Consider the following 17,099-nt stretch of genomic DNA (forward strand, 5'->3'; position numbering starts at 1 on the left):
TTGATCCCACCTCTCTTATCCAAGTTATGTTTTGGCTACAAAACTTAGATTAGCTATAACTTTATGGGAGAAGCTGGTATGGACTCATCAGTGGTATCATGTTTCCCAGCGTAATGAGCCCATCAAGAAAACATCAAACATCTATGCGATATGACCGTCCATTTGGGCGCAAATCCTATCTCATGTTCTGGACAGGGTAGAACTTCGAAACATACGCGGTCTCGAAGCTGGGACCGCTCAGGTTACAAAAATATGATTTTCATATCTCTAGGGTATTTGGTTCTTATGGTATAGTCTCTCATAGTTTTATTCATTTCAAACAAAGAAGTTTTTCCCGCTCTGAAGAGGAGAGAAGGCAAATGGTGTGAGGAAGATGGTCTAGCTAATTAACATTCCTGCTCTTCCAGAGGAAGTGGCAGGGTTGATAAAACCTGGGGGGAAGGAATTCCTACTACTGAGAGTTTACAATGTCCTAGGATGGAGGATTTGTTAGCACATTGCAACAGAAAACATATCTTGCAGACATGGTACATCACAGGGGCATTGGGGTTGGTTGCTGGCTTACCCCCTTTCCAGCTGGTGGCGACTGGCCTCCGCGTCTCGGGCTTCCGGTTGGCCTCGTGGTTGTCGGCGATCTGCGCCGCTTTGTCCGCGTTCGTTGGTTCGCGGTCCAGGATGAACTGTCGGACTTCAGCTGGGCAGAGATGCAGGAACTGGTCTTTGATCATCAGGTCCCGTAGCTGCTCAAAGGTTTCAACGGACAGTCCATGGATCCACTGGTCAAAGTGGGTCCTGAGTCCTTGCACCACATCACTGTAGCTATCGTGTGGGCCACGTTGGAGGTGTCGGAACTTCTTTCGGTATACCTCAGGTGTCAGCCGGTATTTGGCGATCAGCTCCTGCTTTATGGCATCATAGTCATCATCGGCTTCTGGCGGAAGAGAAGCAAATGCCTCCAGGGCTTTGCCTTTTAGCCCTGGGGTCAAGTACCTTGCCCATTGGTCTCTAGGCAGCTGGTACTGTCTGCAGGCTTTCTCAAAGGCTCGCAGAAATGTGTCCAAGTCCCCGTCCTTTTCCATCACGGGAAAATGCTCTGGCCGGGGTTTAGGAGTCTGGACGCTGCTGGGCTCACGGCTTCGGGCTGTGAGGGCATTCCCACCCCGCTGGAGTACCTCCAGTTCATGGGCCCTCTGCGCCTGGCGCTCGGCTCTCTCAGCCTCAGCTTGGCGCTCAGCTCTCTCCACCTGGCGCTCGGCTCGCTGCTCTGCTCTCTCTCGAGCTTGCTGGATCAGCCTCACCCGCCCATCACTGTCTTCGGCGGGGAGTTCGTCCAAGGCCATTTGCAGATAGGGGTCCACCCCGTTCTGGTTGAATGTGGGGCCAGCGCTCAGGAGTGGAGCCTCTGCTGCAGCCCCATTGCAACTTGGGCCAACTTCTGCGCTCGCTGGATTCTGGTCGTTGTCCAGCTGCACTAGAGCCGCGATCATTTGAGCTCTGTTTTTGTTCGTGGCGTCAAGGCCTTGGTACGTGCATAACGCAGCAAGAACTTCCTTTGTCTGCCGGGTGTACCAAGGTTCTCCTTTTGCCGCCATGGTTGCCAAATAAAAGATAGAAAAAGAAAAACGAAGAAACGGGAGGGGGATACTTGCAAGTACACACTAATGTCTCAGGACTAGTAACCACTGAGTCTGTTCTCCAAAACCTATGATGCAGGATTCCCGCAGGAACCGTGCAGGTTTTTAGTGAGAGGAATGATTGCTCAAACCAAATCACTAATGCTCTAGGATTATCCCACCGTGCTGCCACCAATATGTGACGAACAGCCCACCGCCATTCGTCCACTTACGGGCGACACTAACGGGAGTCCCGCTGCCACCAAAACGCGACGGACAGCGGACCCTGTGTCACCACTATGTCACAGTCCCACCACTGACACGGGTGTATCAGCGGACGGAGGGGCGTGACACAATGCCGGCACACGGCTATCACAGGCGCAGTGGGGCTTATCTTAGTTATCCCAACACTGGCACCATGTGACCAAAAATATCCAGCAAGCTAATCTCGCTCTACAATTTGCCGCAGGGGGAGTTTAATTTGGATGCCCCACCACTGCTATCAATCTTCCAAGTACTGCGGGGATTTATGTATATCCCACTTTCTCAGTTCCACCTTGGAACTCGCAGCTCTCCGGCGCCCCCCTTACCCTCAGGTCAGTCAGGGAACTGCACCTAGGATAATTGGTCGCCGGACGGGCTGCCTGTTGTGAACCGGCAATTAGGCTTCTGCAGTAAGGGAATTATCAATGCTGTGGCTGAAGCCCCTTACTCAGCAATATAAGACCCTTCTAGACTGCCAGCAAGCCGTAATAGCCGTACACAACGCGCTGCCACCAGTCACGGTTACTTAATTCACAGTGTTAAATTAAGAGGGTCCGTGGCAAACCCCTTGAATTAGTAGCGATTATCTATCAAAGGCGTATAGTTCGATTCTTAGAGCATGGAGACAGATCTAAATAATTTCATTTATTTTCCGAAAGAGGACAGTGATTACAGATAAAAGTTGCTATAAAATTGAGACATAAAATATGTACAGTACAGGTATAAAATAAAAGTGGAGAAAACAAAGAGATTACACTCACAGTTCCATATTGTTCCGTAGGCAGACCATGCGGCTTTAAGGTGGGTGGAGGCGGAGCTGCACTTCTCCGCTCATTGGGGTCCTTCTAGCACGACGACTTGAGCTGTTCTGAGCTGGTTTGCCCAGGAAATGCCTTATAGACTTTCCTATGTGACATCACAGAGAGGTGCATTCTGGGTTGATCCCACCTCTCTTATCCAAGTTATGTTTTGGCTACAAAACTTAGATTAGCTATAACTTTATGGGAGAAGCTGGTATGGACTCATCAGTGGTATCATGTTTCCCAGCGTAATGAGCCCATCAAGAAAACATCAAACATCTATGCGATATGACCGTCCATTTGGGCGCAAATCCTATCTCATGTTCTGGACAGGGTAGAACTTCGAAACATACGCGGTCTCGAAGCTGGGACCGCTCAGGTTACAAAAATATGATTTTCATATCTCTAGGGTATTTGGTTCTTATGGTATAGTCTCTCATAGTTTTATTCGTTTCAAACAAAGAAGTTTTTCCCGCTCTGAAGAGGAGAGAAGGCAAATGGTGTGAGGAAGATGGTCTAGCTAATTAACATTCCTGCTCTTCCAGAGGAAGTGGCAGGGTTGATAAAACCTGGGGGGAAGGAATTCCTACTACTGAGAGTTTACAATGTCCTAGGATGGAGGATTTGTTAGCACATTGCAACAGAAAACATATCTTGCAGACATGGTACATCACAATGTGCAATTTACATTGATCTGCTAAATAGTGTGAAAATTGCATACAACAGTCTCTAGATGGTGTGCAATTTACATTGAACTGCTAAATGGTGTGTACATTGCATACAACAGTCTCTAGATGGCGTGCATTTTACATTGAGCTACTAAATGGTGTGTAAATTGCATAAAACAGTCTCTAGATTGTGTGCAATTTACATTGAACTACTAAATGGTGTGTACATTACATAAAACAGTCTCTAGATGGTGTGCAATTGACATTGAACTACTAAATAGTGTGGAAATTGCATACAACTGCCCCTAGATGGTGGGCAATTTACATTGAACTACTAAATAGTGTGGAAATTGCATACAACAGTCTCTAGATGGTGTGCAATTTACATTGAGCTACTAAATGGTGTGTACATTGCATACAACAGTCTCTAGATGGTGTTCAATTTACATTGAACTACTAAATCGTGAGGAAATTGCATATAACAGTCTCTAGATGGTGTGCAATTTACATTGAGCTACTGAATGGTGTGTAAATTGCATAAAACAGTCTCTAGATGGTGTGCAATTTACATTGTACTACTAAATGGTGTGTATATTGCATACAACAGTCTTTAGATGGTGTGCAATTTACATTGAACTACTAAATGGTGTGTACATTGCATAAAACAGTCTCTAGATATGTCCAATTTACATTGAGCTACTAAATGGTGTGTACTTTGCATACAACAGTCTCTAGATGGTGTGCAATTTACATTGAGCTACTAAATGGTGTGTAAATTGCATACAACAGCCTCTAGATGGCGTGCAATTTACAATGAACTACTAAATGGTGTGTGCATTGCATACGACAGCCTCTAGATGGAGTGCAATTTACATTGAGCTACTAAATGGTGTGTAAATTGCATACAACAGCCTCTAGATGCTGTGCAATTTACATTGAACAACTAAATGGTGTGTAAATTGCATACAACAGCTTCTAGATGGTGTGCAATTTACATTGAACAACTAAAATGTGTGTACATTGCATACAACAGCCTCTAGATGCTGTGCAATTTACATTGAACTACTAAATGGTGTGTAAATTGCATACAACAGCCTCTAGATGGAGTGCAATTTACATTGAACTACTAAATGGTGTGTAAATTGCATACAACAGCCTCTAGATGGAGTGCAATTTACATTGAACAACTAAATGGTGTGTACATTGCATACAACAGCCTCTAGATGGTGTGCAATTTACATTGAGCTACTAAATGGTGTGTAAATTGCATACAACAGTCTCTAGATGGTGTGCAATTTACATTGAGCTACTAAATGGTGTGTACATTGCATATAACAGCCTCTAGATGGTGTGCAATTTACATTGAGCTACTAAATGGTTTGTACATTGCATACAACAGCCTCTAGATGGTGTGCAATTTACATTGAACTACTAAATGGTGTGTACATTGCATACAACAGTCTCTAGATGGTGTGCAATTTACATTGAACTACTAAATGGTGTGTAAATTGCATACAACAGTCTCTAGATGGTGTGCAATTTACATTGAGCTACTAAATGGTGTGTACATTGCATACAACAGCCTCTAGATCGTGTGCAATTTACATTGATCTACTAAATGGTGTGTACATTGCATACAACAGTCTCTAGATCATGTGCAATTTACATTGATCTGCTAAATAGTGTGAAAATTGCATACAACAGTCTCTAGATGGTGTACAATTTACATTGAACTGCTAAATGGTGTGTACATTGTATACAACAGTCTCTAGATGGCGTGCAATTTACATTGAGCTACTAAATGGTGTGAACATTGCATACAACAGTCTCTAGATGGTGTGCAATTTACATTGAGCTACTAAATGGTGTGTAAATTGCATACAACAGTCTCTAGATGGTGTGCAATTTTTATTGAACTACTAAATGGTGTGTACACTACATAAAACAGTCTCTAGATGGTGTGCAATTTGCATTGAGCTACTAAATGGTGTGTAAATTGCATATAACAGTCTCTAGATGGTGTGCAATTTACGTTGAACAAATAAATGGTGTGTACATTGCATACAACAGCCTCTAGATGGTGTGCAATTTACATTGAGCTACTAAATGGTGTTTACATTGCATACAACAGCCTCTAGATGGTGTGCAATTTACATTGAGCTACTAAATGGTGTGTAAATTGCATACAACAGTCTCTAGATGGTGTGCAATTTACGTTGAACTACTAAATGGTGTGTACATTGCATAAAACAGTCTCTAGATGGTGTGCAATTTACATTGAGCTACTAAATAGTGTGGAAAATACATACAACAGTCTCTAGATGGTGTGCAATTTACATTGAGCTACTAAATGGTGTGTAAATTGCAAACAACAGTCTCTAGATGGTGTGCAATTTACATTGAACTAATAATGGTGTGTACATTGCATAAACAGTCTCTAGATGGCGTGTAATTTACAATGAGCTACTAAATGGTGTGTAAATTGCATACAACAGTCTCTAGATGGTGTGCAATTTACATTGAACTACAAAGTGGTGTGTGCATTGCTTACAACAGTCTCTAGATGGTGTGCAATTTACATTGAACAACTAAATGGTGTGTACATTGCATACAACAGCCTCTAGATGGTGTGCAATTTACATTGAGCTACTAAATGGTGTGTAAATTGTCATACAACAGTCTCTAGATGTGTGCAATTTACATTGAGCTACTAAATGGTGTGTAAATTGCATACGACAGCCTTGAGATGGTGTGCAATTTACATTGAACAACTAAATGGTGTGTATTTTGCATACAACAGCCTCTAGATGGTGTGCAATTTACATTAAGCTACTAAATGGTGTGTACATTGCATACAACAGTCTCTAGATGGTGTGCAATTTACATTGAACTACTAAATGGTGTGTACATTGCATAAAACAGTCTCTAGATGGAGTGCAATTTACATTGAACTAATAAATGGAGTGTACATTGCATAAAACAGTCTCTAGATGGTGTGCAATTTACACTGAACTAATAAATCTTGTGTAAATTGCATACAACAGTCTCTAGATGGTGTGCAATTTACATTGAGCTACTAAATGGTGTGTAAATTGCATAAAACAGTCTGTAGATGGTGGGCAATTTACATTGAGCTACTAAAAGGTGTGTTAATTGCATACAACAGTCTCTAGATGATGTGCAATTTACATTGAACTACTAAATGTTGTGTAAATTGCATACAACAGTGTCTAGATGGTGGGCAATTTACAAGGAGCTACTAAATGGTGTGTAAATTGCATGCAACAGTCTCTAGATGATGTGCAATTTACATTTGTGATGTACAATGTCTGTGAGGTATGGGGTTTTGTCCACAAAATATCATGTTTTCTGTTGTAACTTTCCAGAAAGATCCGGCAGATATGACAATCCAGGCTGCTAGCTCTGCAGCTTCATCCCTCCTACCTTCACACACACACAGAGCAGTGCCACCCCCCCTCCTCTACAGCCTGTGTTCGCACTAGTAATAGGAGACCCCCCTGCTGTTACAACCATTTGTTTCCTTCTCTCCTCTTCAGAGCGGGAAAAACTTCTTTGTTTGAAACGAATAAAACTATGAGAGACTATACCATAAGAACCAAATACCCTAGAGATATGAAAATCACATATTGGTAATCCGGGCGGTCACAGCGTCGCTGCCGTGGTTCTTGCGAAGCCTAATCCTTTCAGAACCTGAGATATGTGTTCCAGCTAAACGGTGTATCAGAACTACTGCATATTTGATCTTGAATTATTGTACTCAACAAATCCCAACCAATGATGCCCTATATGTGTCTGTGCGGGCTGCCCCCACGGAGTTATGATTAGTATAAGTTTTCTAGTGTAATTCTAAATCCAAAAGGGAGAGGTGGGATTAACCCAGCATGCATCTCTCCGTGATGTCACATAGCAAGTCTATAAAGCATTTCCTGGACAAAACCAGAGCAGAACAGCTCAAGTCGTCGTGCTAGAAAGACCCAGATGAGCGGAGAAGTGCAGCTCCGCCTCCACCCACCTTAGCCGCATGGTCTGCCTAAGGAACAATATGGAACTGTGAGTGTACTCTCTTTGTTTTCTCCACTTTTATTTTATACCTGTACTGTACATATTTTATGTCTCAATTTTATAGCAACTTTTATCTGTAATCACTGTCCTCTTTCGGAAAATAAATGAAATAATTATTTAGATCTGTCTCTATGCTCTAAGACTCGAACTATACGCCTTTGATAGATAATCGCTACTAATTCAAGGGGTTTGCCATGGACCCTCTTAATTTAACACTGTGAATTAAGTAACCGTGACTGGTGGCAGCACGTTGTGCACGGCTATTGCGGCTTGCTGGCAGTCTAGAAGGGTCTTATATTGCTGAATGAGGGGCTGCGGCCACAGCATTAATAATTCCCTTTCTGCAGAAGCCTGATTGCCGGTTCACAACAGGCAGCCCGTCCGGCGACCAATTATCCTAGGTGCAGTTCCCTGACTGACCTGAGGGTAAGGGGGCACCGGAGAGCTGCGAGTTCCAAAGTGGAACTGAGAAAGTGGGATATACATAAATCCCCGCAGTACTTGGAAGATTGATAGCAGTGGTGGGGCATCCAAATTAAACTCCCCCTGCGGCAAATTGTAGAGCGAGATTAGCTTGCTGGATATTTTTGTCACATGGTGCCAGTGGTGGGATAACTAAGATAAGCCCCACTGCGCCTGTGATAGCCGTGTGCCGGCATTGTGTCTCGTCCCTCCGTCCGCTGATACACCCGTGTCAGTGGTGGGACTGTGACATAGTGGTGACACAGGGTCCGCTGTCCGTCGCGTTTTGGTGGCAGCGGGACCCCCGTTAGTCGCCTCCGTAAGTGGACGAACGGCCGTGGGCTGTTCGTCACATATTGGTGGCAGCGCGGTGGGATCATCCTAGAGCATTAGTGATTTGGTTTGAGCAATCATTCCTCTCACTAAAAACCTGCACGGTTCCTGCGGGAATCCTGCATCATAGGTTTTGGAGAACAGACTCAGTGGTTACTAGTCCTGAGACATTAGTGTGTACGTACAAGTATTCCCTCCCATTTCTTCGTTTTTCTTTTTCTATCTTTTATTTGGCAACCGTGGCGGCAAAAGGAGAACCTTGGTACACACAGCAGACAAAGGAAGTTCTTGCTGGGTTATGCACGTACCAAGGCCTTGACGCCACAAACAAAAACAGAGCTCAAATGATCGCGGCTCTAGTGCAGCTGGACAACGACCAGAATCCAGCGAGCGCAGACGTTGGCCCAAGTAACAATGGGGCTGCAGCAGAGGCTCCACTCCTGAGCGCTGGCCCCACATTCAACCAGAACGGGGTGGACCCCTATCTGCAAATGGCCTTGGACGAACTCCCCGCCGGAGACAGTGATGGGCGGGTGAGGCTGATCCAGCAATATCGGCAGGAGGCCCAAGCCGAACGTGAGCGCCAAGCTGAGCCTGAGAGGGCCGAGCGTTGAGCCCAGGCTGAGAGAGCTGAGCGCCAAGCAGAAGCTTAGAGGACACATGAGCTGGAGATGCTCCGACAAGGGGGGCATGCCCCCACAGCCCGAACCAGTGAGCCCAGCAGCATCCAGACTCCTAAACCCCGGCCAGAGCATTTTCCCGTGATGGAAAAGGACGGGGACTTGGACACATTCCTGCGAGCCTTTGAGAAAGCCTGCAGACAGTACCAGCTGCCTAGAGACCAATGGGCAAGGTACTTGACCCCAGGGCTAAAAGGCAAAGCCCTGGAGGCATTTGCTTCTCTTCCGCCAGAAGCCGATGACGACTATGACGCCATAAAGCAGGCGCTGATCGCCAAATACCGGCTGACACCTGAGGTATACCGAAAGAAGTTCCGGCACCTCCAACGTGGCCCACATGATAGCTACAGTGATGTGGTGCAAGGACTCAGGACCCACTTTGACCAGTGGATCCATGGACTGTCCGTTGAAACCTTTGAGCAGCTAAGGGACCTGATGATCAAAGACCAGTTCCTGCATCTCTGCCCAGCTGAGGTCTGACAGTTCATCCTGGACCGCGAACCAACGAACGCGGACAAAGCGGCGCAGATCGCCGACAACCACGAGGCCAACCGGAAGCCCGAGACGCGGAGGCCAGTCGCCACCAGCTGGAAAGGGGGTAAGCCAGCAACCAACCCCAGTGCCCCAGCTAGCCGTCCCTCCGGAGGCCCTGTCCCTGTTGCCAACAACAGGCCGGCTACTGACAGTCGCCTGTGTCACCACTGCAAGCGGCCTGGTCACTTCTCTTACACCTGTCCGGATAGGCCGAAGAACCCCCCAGCCAAGGCCCCCGGGCCCAACGCCTCTGTTCTTTTGGTGGGAGGTGTGGTTGGGAGGGCTGACGACAACGTTCAACCTGTTCAGGTGGGGGCCCGTCTTGCTACAGGCCTCAAGGACACCGGGGCTGAACGAACCCTCATCCATCCTGGACTGGCGGCCCCTGAAGAGTTTGTTGAGGGGAAAACCCTGACTGTCACCGGGATTGGAGGCACCCGTTGTCCCTTGCCAGTGGCCCGGGTTTTTCTGGATTGGGGTGCCGGGAGCGGGTTGAGGGAGGTGGGAGTGTCTGAAAATTTGCCCACTGATGTTTTATTGGGGACTGACTTGGGGAGGATGGTTGCATACTACGTCCCTGACCCCCTTCCCCAAACTGATAATAAGGGTAACGTTAACCCTGATGATGATGATGATGAGGGGAAACTGAATGTGTTACCTGCTAATGCCTTGATGAGTATTGATGCAACTAACAACCATTCTTTCCCCAGGTATGATGCTGATGTGAATGTGCCAAAGCAAACTGATAACCATTCTTTTCCTAGGAAGGATGATGTTGATGTATCTGTGCCGACTGAACCCGTTAACCCTTTCTTTGAAGCGGTAGATGTGTCCACAGGTACCGAAGTGCTCGGCCCCGTCACTCTGCGGAGTGAGACGGCTGAGTAAGCAACGGTGCTCAAGGAAATGGGGAGGTGCATGGGGACCATGAGGAAGGTAATGCCATGCAGCTGACCAGTGCCACCGAGGAAGGTAACTGGCCCATAAGTAGCACTGCTCCTGAAGTGTTGGGGGTGGATGGGGAGGTAGAGCCCAAGCCAGCACCGGCTGGTGGGTCTGTAGAAATCCCCAGGGAGACAGCATACATAGCAGCTGTCACACGCAGTCAGAGTGCCCAGATCGCAGGTAAAGCACTGTCTTCTGGACCCTCTGCTGCTACAGGAGAGACTGAACCAGAGGTGAACCCAGAGCCGGTTCCAGATGGTCCCAGTAAAGGAGGTACCCTGACGTCACTTCTGGCAGCCTCCAGCATGGAGTTCCAGGCGGCTCTGCACTCAGATGCCAGCCTGGAGAAATTGAGAGGTCTCGCCGAGACGCCCACCTCCAAGTCTGATAAGGAGAGGGTGTTCTGGGAACGAGGAAGGTTGTACCGGGAGACAGTACCCGGAGATACTAAAAAGGAGTGGTTGAGGGAAAGACAGCTGGTCGTCCCCTATCAGTTCAGAACTGAGTTGTTGCGGATTGCCCATGAGATTCCACTCGCTGGACACTTGGGGATCAGCAAAACAAAGGCACGGCTGTCTCAACACTTCTATTGGCCCAAGATGGGGACAGATGTAACACACTACTGCTGCTCCTGTGCCACCTGTCAAAAAGTGGGTAAGGCGGGGCCTGCTCTTAAGGCTCCCCTTATTCCTTTGCCGGTGATAGAGGAGCCTTTCCAGAGAATCGCGGTGGACATTGTAGGACCGCTGTCCGTCCCCAGCAGCTCCGGAAAGCGATACATTCTCACCGTGGTAGACTACGCTACCCGGTACCCAGAGGCAGTAGCTCTGTCTTCAACCAGGGCAGATAAGGTGGCTGACGCACTTGTGACCATCTTTTCAAGGGTAGGATTTCCCAGGGAGATGCTTACCGATCAAGGGCCCCAATTCATGTCTTGCCTAATGGAGGCTCTCTGTGAGAAAATGCAGGTGACGCACCTGGTATCGAGTCCGTATCACCCACAGACTAATGGTTTGTGTGAATGCTTCAACGGTACCCTCAAACAGATGCTCCGCATACTGGTTGAGACCCAAGGGCGCGACTGGGAGCGGTACCTCCCACACCTGCTGTTCGCTTACAGAGAAGTCCCGCAGGCCTCGACCGGGTTCTCCCCCTTCGAGCTCCTGTATGGCAGGCGAGTCCAGGGACCCCTTGGGTTGATAAGAGAATCCTGGGAAGATGAGCCAAACCCCACAGAAATGTCCATCGTGGATTATGTCATGCGCTTCCGTGACAAGATGCAGACCTTGACGCAGTTGGTGCATGACAACATGACGCAGGCTCAGGCTGACCAGAAGCGCTGGTACGACCAGAACGCCCGGGAGCGGACCTACCAGGTGGGTCAAAAGGTGTGGGCGCTGGTCCCTGTACCAACGGATAAGCTTCAGGCAGCCTGGGAAGGCCCATACGTCGTCCACCAACAGCTCAACCTGGTCACCTACGTGGTCACGCTTGACCATGCTCGGGGTAGGCGCAAGGCCTTTCACGTCAACATGCTGAAGGCGCACTACGAACGTGAAGCTTGCGTCCTACCGGTCTGCAATCTGCCAGAGGATGGGGAGGAAGATCCCCTCCTGGACATGCTGGCCCAGGCCAAGGCCAATGGGTCCATTGAGGACATGGAGATAAGTGGTTCGCTCACCGTGTCCCAGCGGTTGCAGTTGATGGCCACCCTGGAACTCTTCCGCCCCGTGTTCACCAACCGTCCTGGGAGGACGGAGTTAGCGGTTCATGAGGTGGACACCGGGAATCACGCCCCACTACGGCGAACACCTTATCGGATCTCTGAAACGGTGCAACAAGTCATGCGCCAAGAGATCGATGAGATGTTAACGCTGGGGGTGATTCGACGGTCAAAAAGCGCGTGGGCTTCACCTGTAGTCCTCGTGCCTAAAAAGGATCGAACCACCAGGTTCTGCGTGGACTACAGGGGGCTCAACGCCATCACAACCTCTGATGCCCACCCAATGCCGCGCATCGAGGATCTGCTCGAGCGGTTGACAAACGCCAACTACATATCCATCATGGATTTGAGTCGGGGATACTGGCAGATTCCCCTGAGCCCTGAGGCGCAGGAGAAATCCGCCTTTATCACCCCCTTTGGACTGTACGAGTCCACGGTCATGCCCTTCGGCATGAAGAATGCCCCTGCCACTTTCCAGCGGATGGTCAACCACCTGCTTCGGGGACTGGAGGAGTACGCGGTGGCGTACTTAGACGATATTGCCGTCTTCAGTTCCACCTGGGAGGAACACCTTCAGCACCTCCAGGAGGTGCTCAAGCGTCTTCACCAGGCAGGCCTGACCATCAAGCCGGGGAAGTGCCAGATAGGCATGCGCGAGGTCCACTACCTGGGGCACCGGGTAGGCGGGGGTTCCATGAGTCCGGAGCAAGAAAAAGTGGACGCAATCGTGTCCTGGCCCACCCCCAGGACCAAGAAACAGGTGAAGTCCTTCTTGGGCACTGCAGGGTACTATAGGCGGTTCGTACAGGACTATAGCGCCCTTGCCAAACCCTTGACTGACCTCACCAAGCAGAGGCTACCCCAAACAGTCAACTGGACAGATGACTGTCAGGCGGCTTTCCAAGCTTTGAAAGCAGCCCTGTGCAACTCTCCAGTGTTGAGAGCAGTCGACAGCAGTCGCCCGTTTCTGGTACAGACCGACGCCAGCGAGTTTGGCCTCGGTGCTGTGCTTAGCCAGGTCGACTCGGGGGACCAAGAACACCCCGTGTTGTACCTGAGCCGGAAACTTTTGCCGAGGGAAGTGGCATACTCGACCATCGAGAAGGAGTGTCTGGCCATGGTGTGGGCACTGCAACGTTTGCAGCCCTACCTGTACGGGCGCGCCTTCATGGTGGTAACTGACCACAACCCTCTGAGCTGGTTGCACACAGTGGAAAGTTGCTCCGCTGGAGCCTTGCCCTTCAACAGTACGACTTCACGGTAAAACACAGGAAGGGCAGTGAAAACGGCAATGCCGATGGGTTGTCCCGCTGGGGCGAACCCGCTGAGGTGCGCATGGCCGATTACCGAGAGGTAATGCCTCCTTAGCGCCCTCTTAAGGGGGGAGGTGTGATGTACAATGTCTGTGAGGTATGGGGTTTTGTCCACAAAATATGATGTTTTCTGTTGTAACTTTACAGAAAGATCCGGCAGATATGACAATCCAAGCTGCTAGCTCTGCAGCTTCATCCCTCCTCCCTTCACACACACACAGAGCAGTGCCACCCCCCCTCCTCTACAGCCTGTGTTCGCACTAGTAATAGGAGACCCCCCTGCTGTTACAACCATTTGTTTCCTTCTCTCCTCTTCAGAGCGGGAAAAACTTCTTTGTTTGAAACGAATAAAACTATGAGAGACTATACCATAAGAACCAAATACCCTAGAGATATGAAAATCACATTTTGGTAATCCGGGCGGTCACAGCGTCGCTGCCGTGGTTCTTGCGAAGCCTAATCCTTTCAGAACCTGAGATATGTGTTCCAGCTAAACGGTGTATCAGAACTACTGCATATTTGGTCTTGAATTATTGTACTCAACAAATCCCAACCAATGATGCCCTATATGTGTATGTGCGGGCTGCCCCCACGGAGTTATGATTAGTATAAGTTTTCTAGTGTAATTCTAAATCCAAAAGGGAGAGGTGGGATTAACCCAGCATGCATCTCTCCGTGATGTCACATAGCAAGTCTATAAAGCATTTCCTGGACAAAACCAGAGCAGAACAGCTCAAGTTGTCGTGCTAGAAAGACCCAGATGAGCGGAGAAGTGCAGCTCCGCCTCCACCCACCTTAGCCGCATGGTCTGCCTAAGGAACAATATGGAACTGTGAGTGTACTCTCTTTGTTTTCTCCACTTTTATTTTATACCTGTACATTACATCTTTTATGTCTCAATTTTATAGCAACTTTTATCTGTAATCACTGTCCTCTTTCGGAAAATAAATGAAATAATTATTTAGATCTGTCTCTATGCTCTAAGACTCGAACTATACGCCTTTGATAGATAATCGCTACTAATTCAAGGGGTTTGCCACAGACCCTCTTAATTTAACACTGTGAATTAAGTAACTGTGACTGGTGGCAGCACGTTGTGCACGGCTATTGCAGCTTGCTGGCAGTCTAGAAGGGTCTTATATTGCTGAATGAGGGGCTGCGGCCACAGCATTAATAATTCCCTTTCTGAAGAAGCCTGATTGCCGGTTCACAACAGGCAGCCCGTCCGGCGACCAATTATCCTAGGTGCAGTTCCCTGACTGACCTGAGGGTAAGGGGGCGCCAGAGAGCTGCGAGTTCCAAAGTGGAACTGAGAAAGTGGGATATACATAAATCCCCGCAGTACTTGGAAGATTGATAGCAGTGGTGGGGCATCCAAATTAAACTCCCCCTGCGGCAAATTGTAGAGCGAGATTAGCTTGCTGGATATTTTTGTCACATGGTGCCAGTGGTGGGATAACTAAGATAAGCCCCACTGCGCCTGTGATAGCCGTGTGCCGGCATTGTGTCTCGTCCCTCCGTCCGCTGATACACCCGTGTCAGTGGTGGGACTGTGACATAGTGGTGACACAGGGTCCGCTGTCCGTCGCATTTTGGTAGCAGCGGGACCCCCGTTAGTCGCCACCGTAAGAGGACGAACGGCCGTGGGCTGTTCGTCACAACATTGAACTACTAAATGGTGTGTAAATTGCATAGAACAGTCTCTAGATGGTGTGCAATTTACATTGAACTACTAAATGGTGTGTAAATTGCATACAACAGTCTCTAGATGGTGTGCAATTTCCAATGAACTACTAAATGGTGTGTATATTGCATACAACAGCCTCTAGATGGCGTGCAATTTACACTGAACTACTAAATGGTGTGTACATTGCATACAACAGTCTCTAGATGGTGTGCAATTTACATTGAACTACTAAATGGTGTGTAAATTGCATACAACAGTCTCTAGATGATGTGCAATTTACATTGAACTACTAAATGGTGTGTAAATTGCATACAACAGTCTCTAGATGGTGTGCAATTTACATTGAACTACTAAATGGTTTGTAAATTGCATACAACAATCTCTAGATGGTGTGCAATTTACATTGAGCTACTAAATGGTGTTTACATTGCATAAAACAGCCTCTAGATGGTGTGCAATTTACATTGAACTACTAAATGGTGTGTAAATTGCATATAACAGCCTCTAGATGGTGTGCAATTTACATTGAACTACTAAATGGTGTGTACATTACATAAAACAGTCTCTAGATGGTGTGCAATTTACATTGAACTACTAAATGGTGTGTAAATTGCATACAGCAGTCTCTAGATGGTGTGCAATTTACATTGAGCTACTAAATGGTGTGTAAATTGCATACAGCAGTCTCTAGATGGTGTGCAATTTACATTGAGCTACTAAATGGTGTGTAAATTGCATAAAACAGTCTTTAGATGGTGTGCAATTTACATTGAACTACTAAATGGTGGGTACATTGCATACAACAGTCTCCAGATGGTGTGCAATTTACATTGAACTACTAAATGGTGTGTAAATTGCATACAACAGCCTCTAGATGGTGTGCAATTTACATTGAGCTACTAAATGGTGTGTAAATTGCGTACAACAGCCTCTAGATGGTGTGCAATTTACATTGAACTACTAAATGGTGTGTAAATTGCATAAAACAGTCTCTAGATGATGTGCAATTTACATTGAACTACTAAATGGTGTGTAAATTGCATACAACAGTCTCTAGATGGTGTGCAATTTACATTGAACTACTAAATGGTTTGTAAATTGCATACAACAATCTCTAGATGGTGTGCAATTTACATTGAGCTACTAAATGGTGTTTACATTGCATAAAACAGCCTCTAGATGGTGTGCAATTTACATTGAACTACTAAATGGTGTGTAAATTGCATATAACAGCCTCTAGATGGTGTGCAATTTACATTGAACTACTAAATGGTGTGTACATTACATAAAACAGTCTCTAGATGGTGTGCAATTTACATTGAACTACTAAATGGTGTGTAAATTGCATACAGCAGTCTCTAGATGGTGTGCAATTTACATTGAGCTACTAAATGGTGTGTAAATTGCATACAGCAGTCTCTAGATGGTGTGCAATTTACATTGAGCTACTAAATGGTGTGTAAATTGCATAAAACAGTCTTTAGATGGTGTGCAATTTACATTGAACTACTAAATGGTGGGTACATTGCATACAACAGTCTCCAGATGGTGTGCAATTTACATTGAACTACTAAATGGTGTGTAAATTCCATACAACAGCCTCTAGATGGTGTGCAATTTACATTGAGCTACTAAATGGTGTGTAAATTGCGTACAACAGCCTCTAGATGGTGTGCAATTTACATTGAACTACTAAATGGTGTGTAAATTGCATAAAACAGTCTCTAGATGGTGTGCAATTTACATTGAGCTACTAAATGGTGTGTAAATTGCATTCAACAGCCTCTAGATGATGTGCAATTTACATTGAACTACTAAATGGTGTGTAAATTGCATACAACAGTCTCTAGATGGTGTGCAATTTACATTGAACTACTAAATGGTTTGTAAATTGCATACAACAGCCTCTAGATGGTGTGCAATTTACATTGAACTACTAAAGGGTGTGTAAATTGCATACAACAGCCTCTAGATGGTGTGCAATTTACATTGAA

This window comes from Dendrobates tinctorius, unplaced genomic scaffold, assembly GCF_039654945.1.
Source record: "Dendrobates tinctorius isolate UK_male_01 unplaced genomic scaffold, ASM3965494v1 ptg000019l, whole genome shotgun sequence".
Lineage (NCBI taxonomy): Eukaryota > Metazoa > Chordata > Amphibia > Anura > Dendrobatidae > Dendrobates > Dendrobates tinctorius.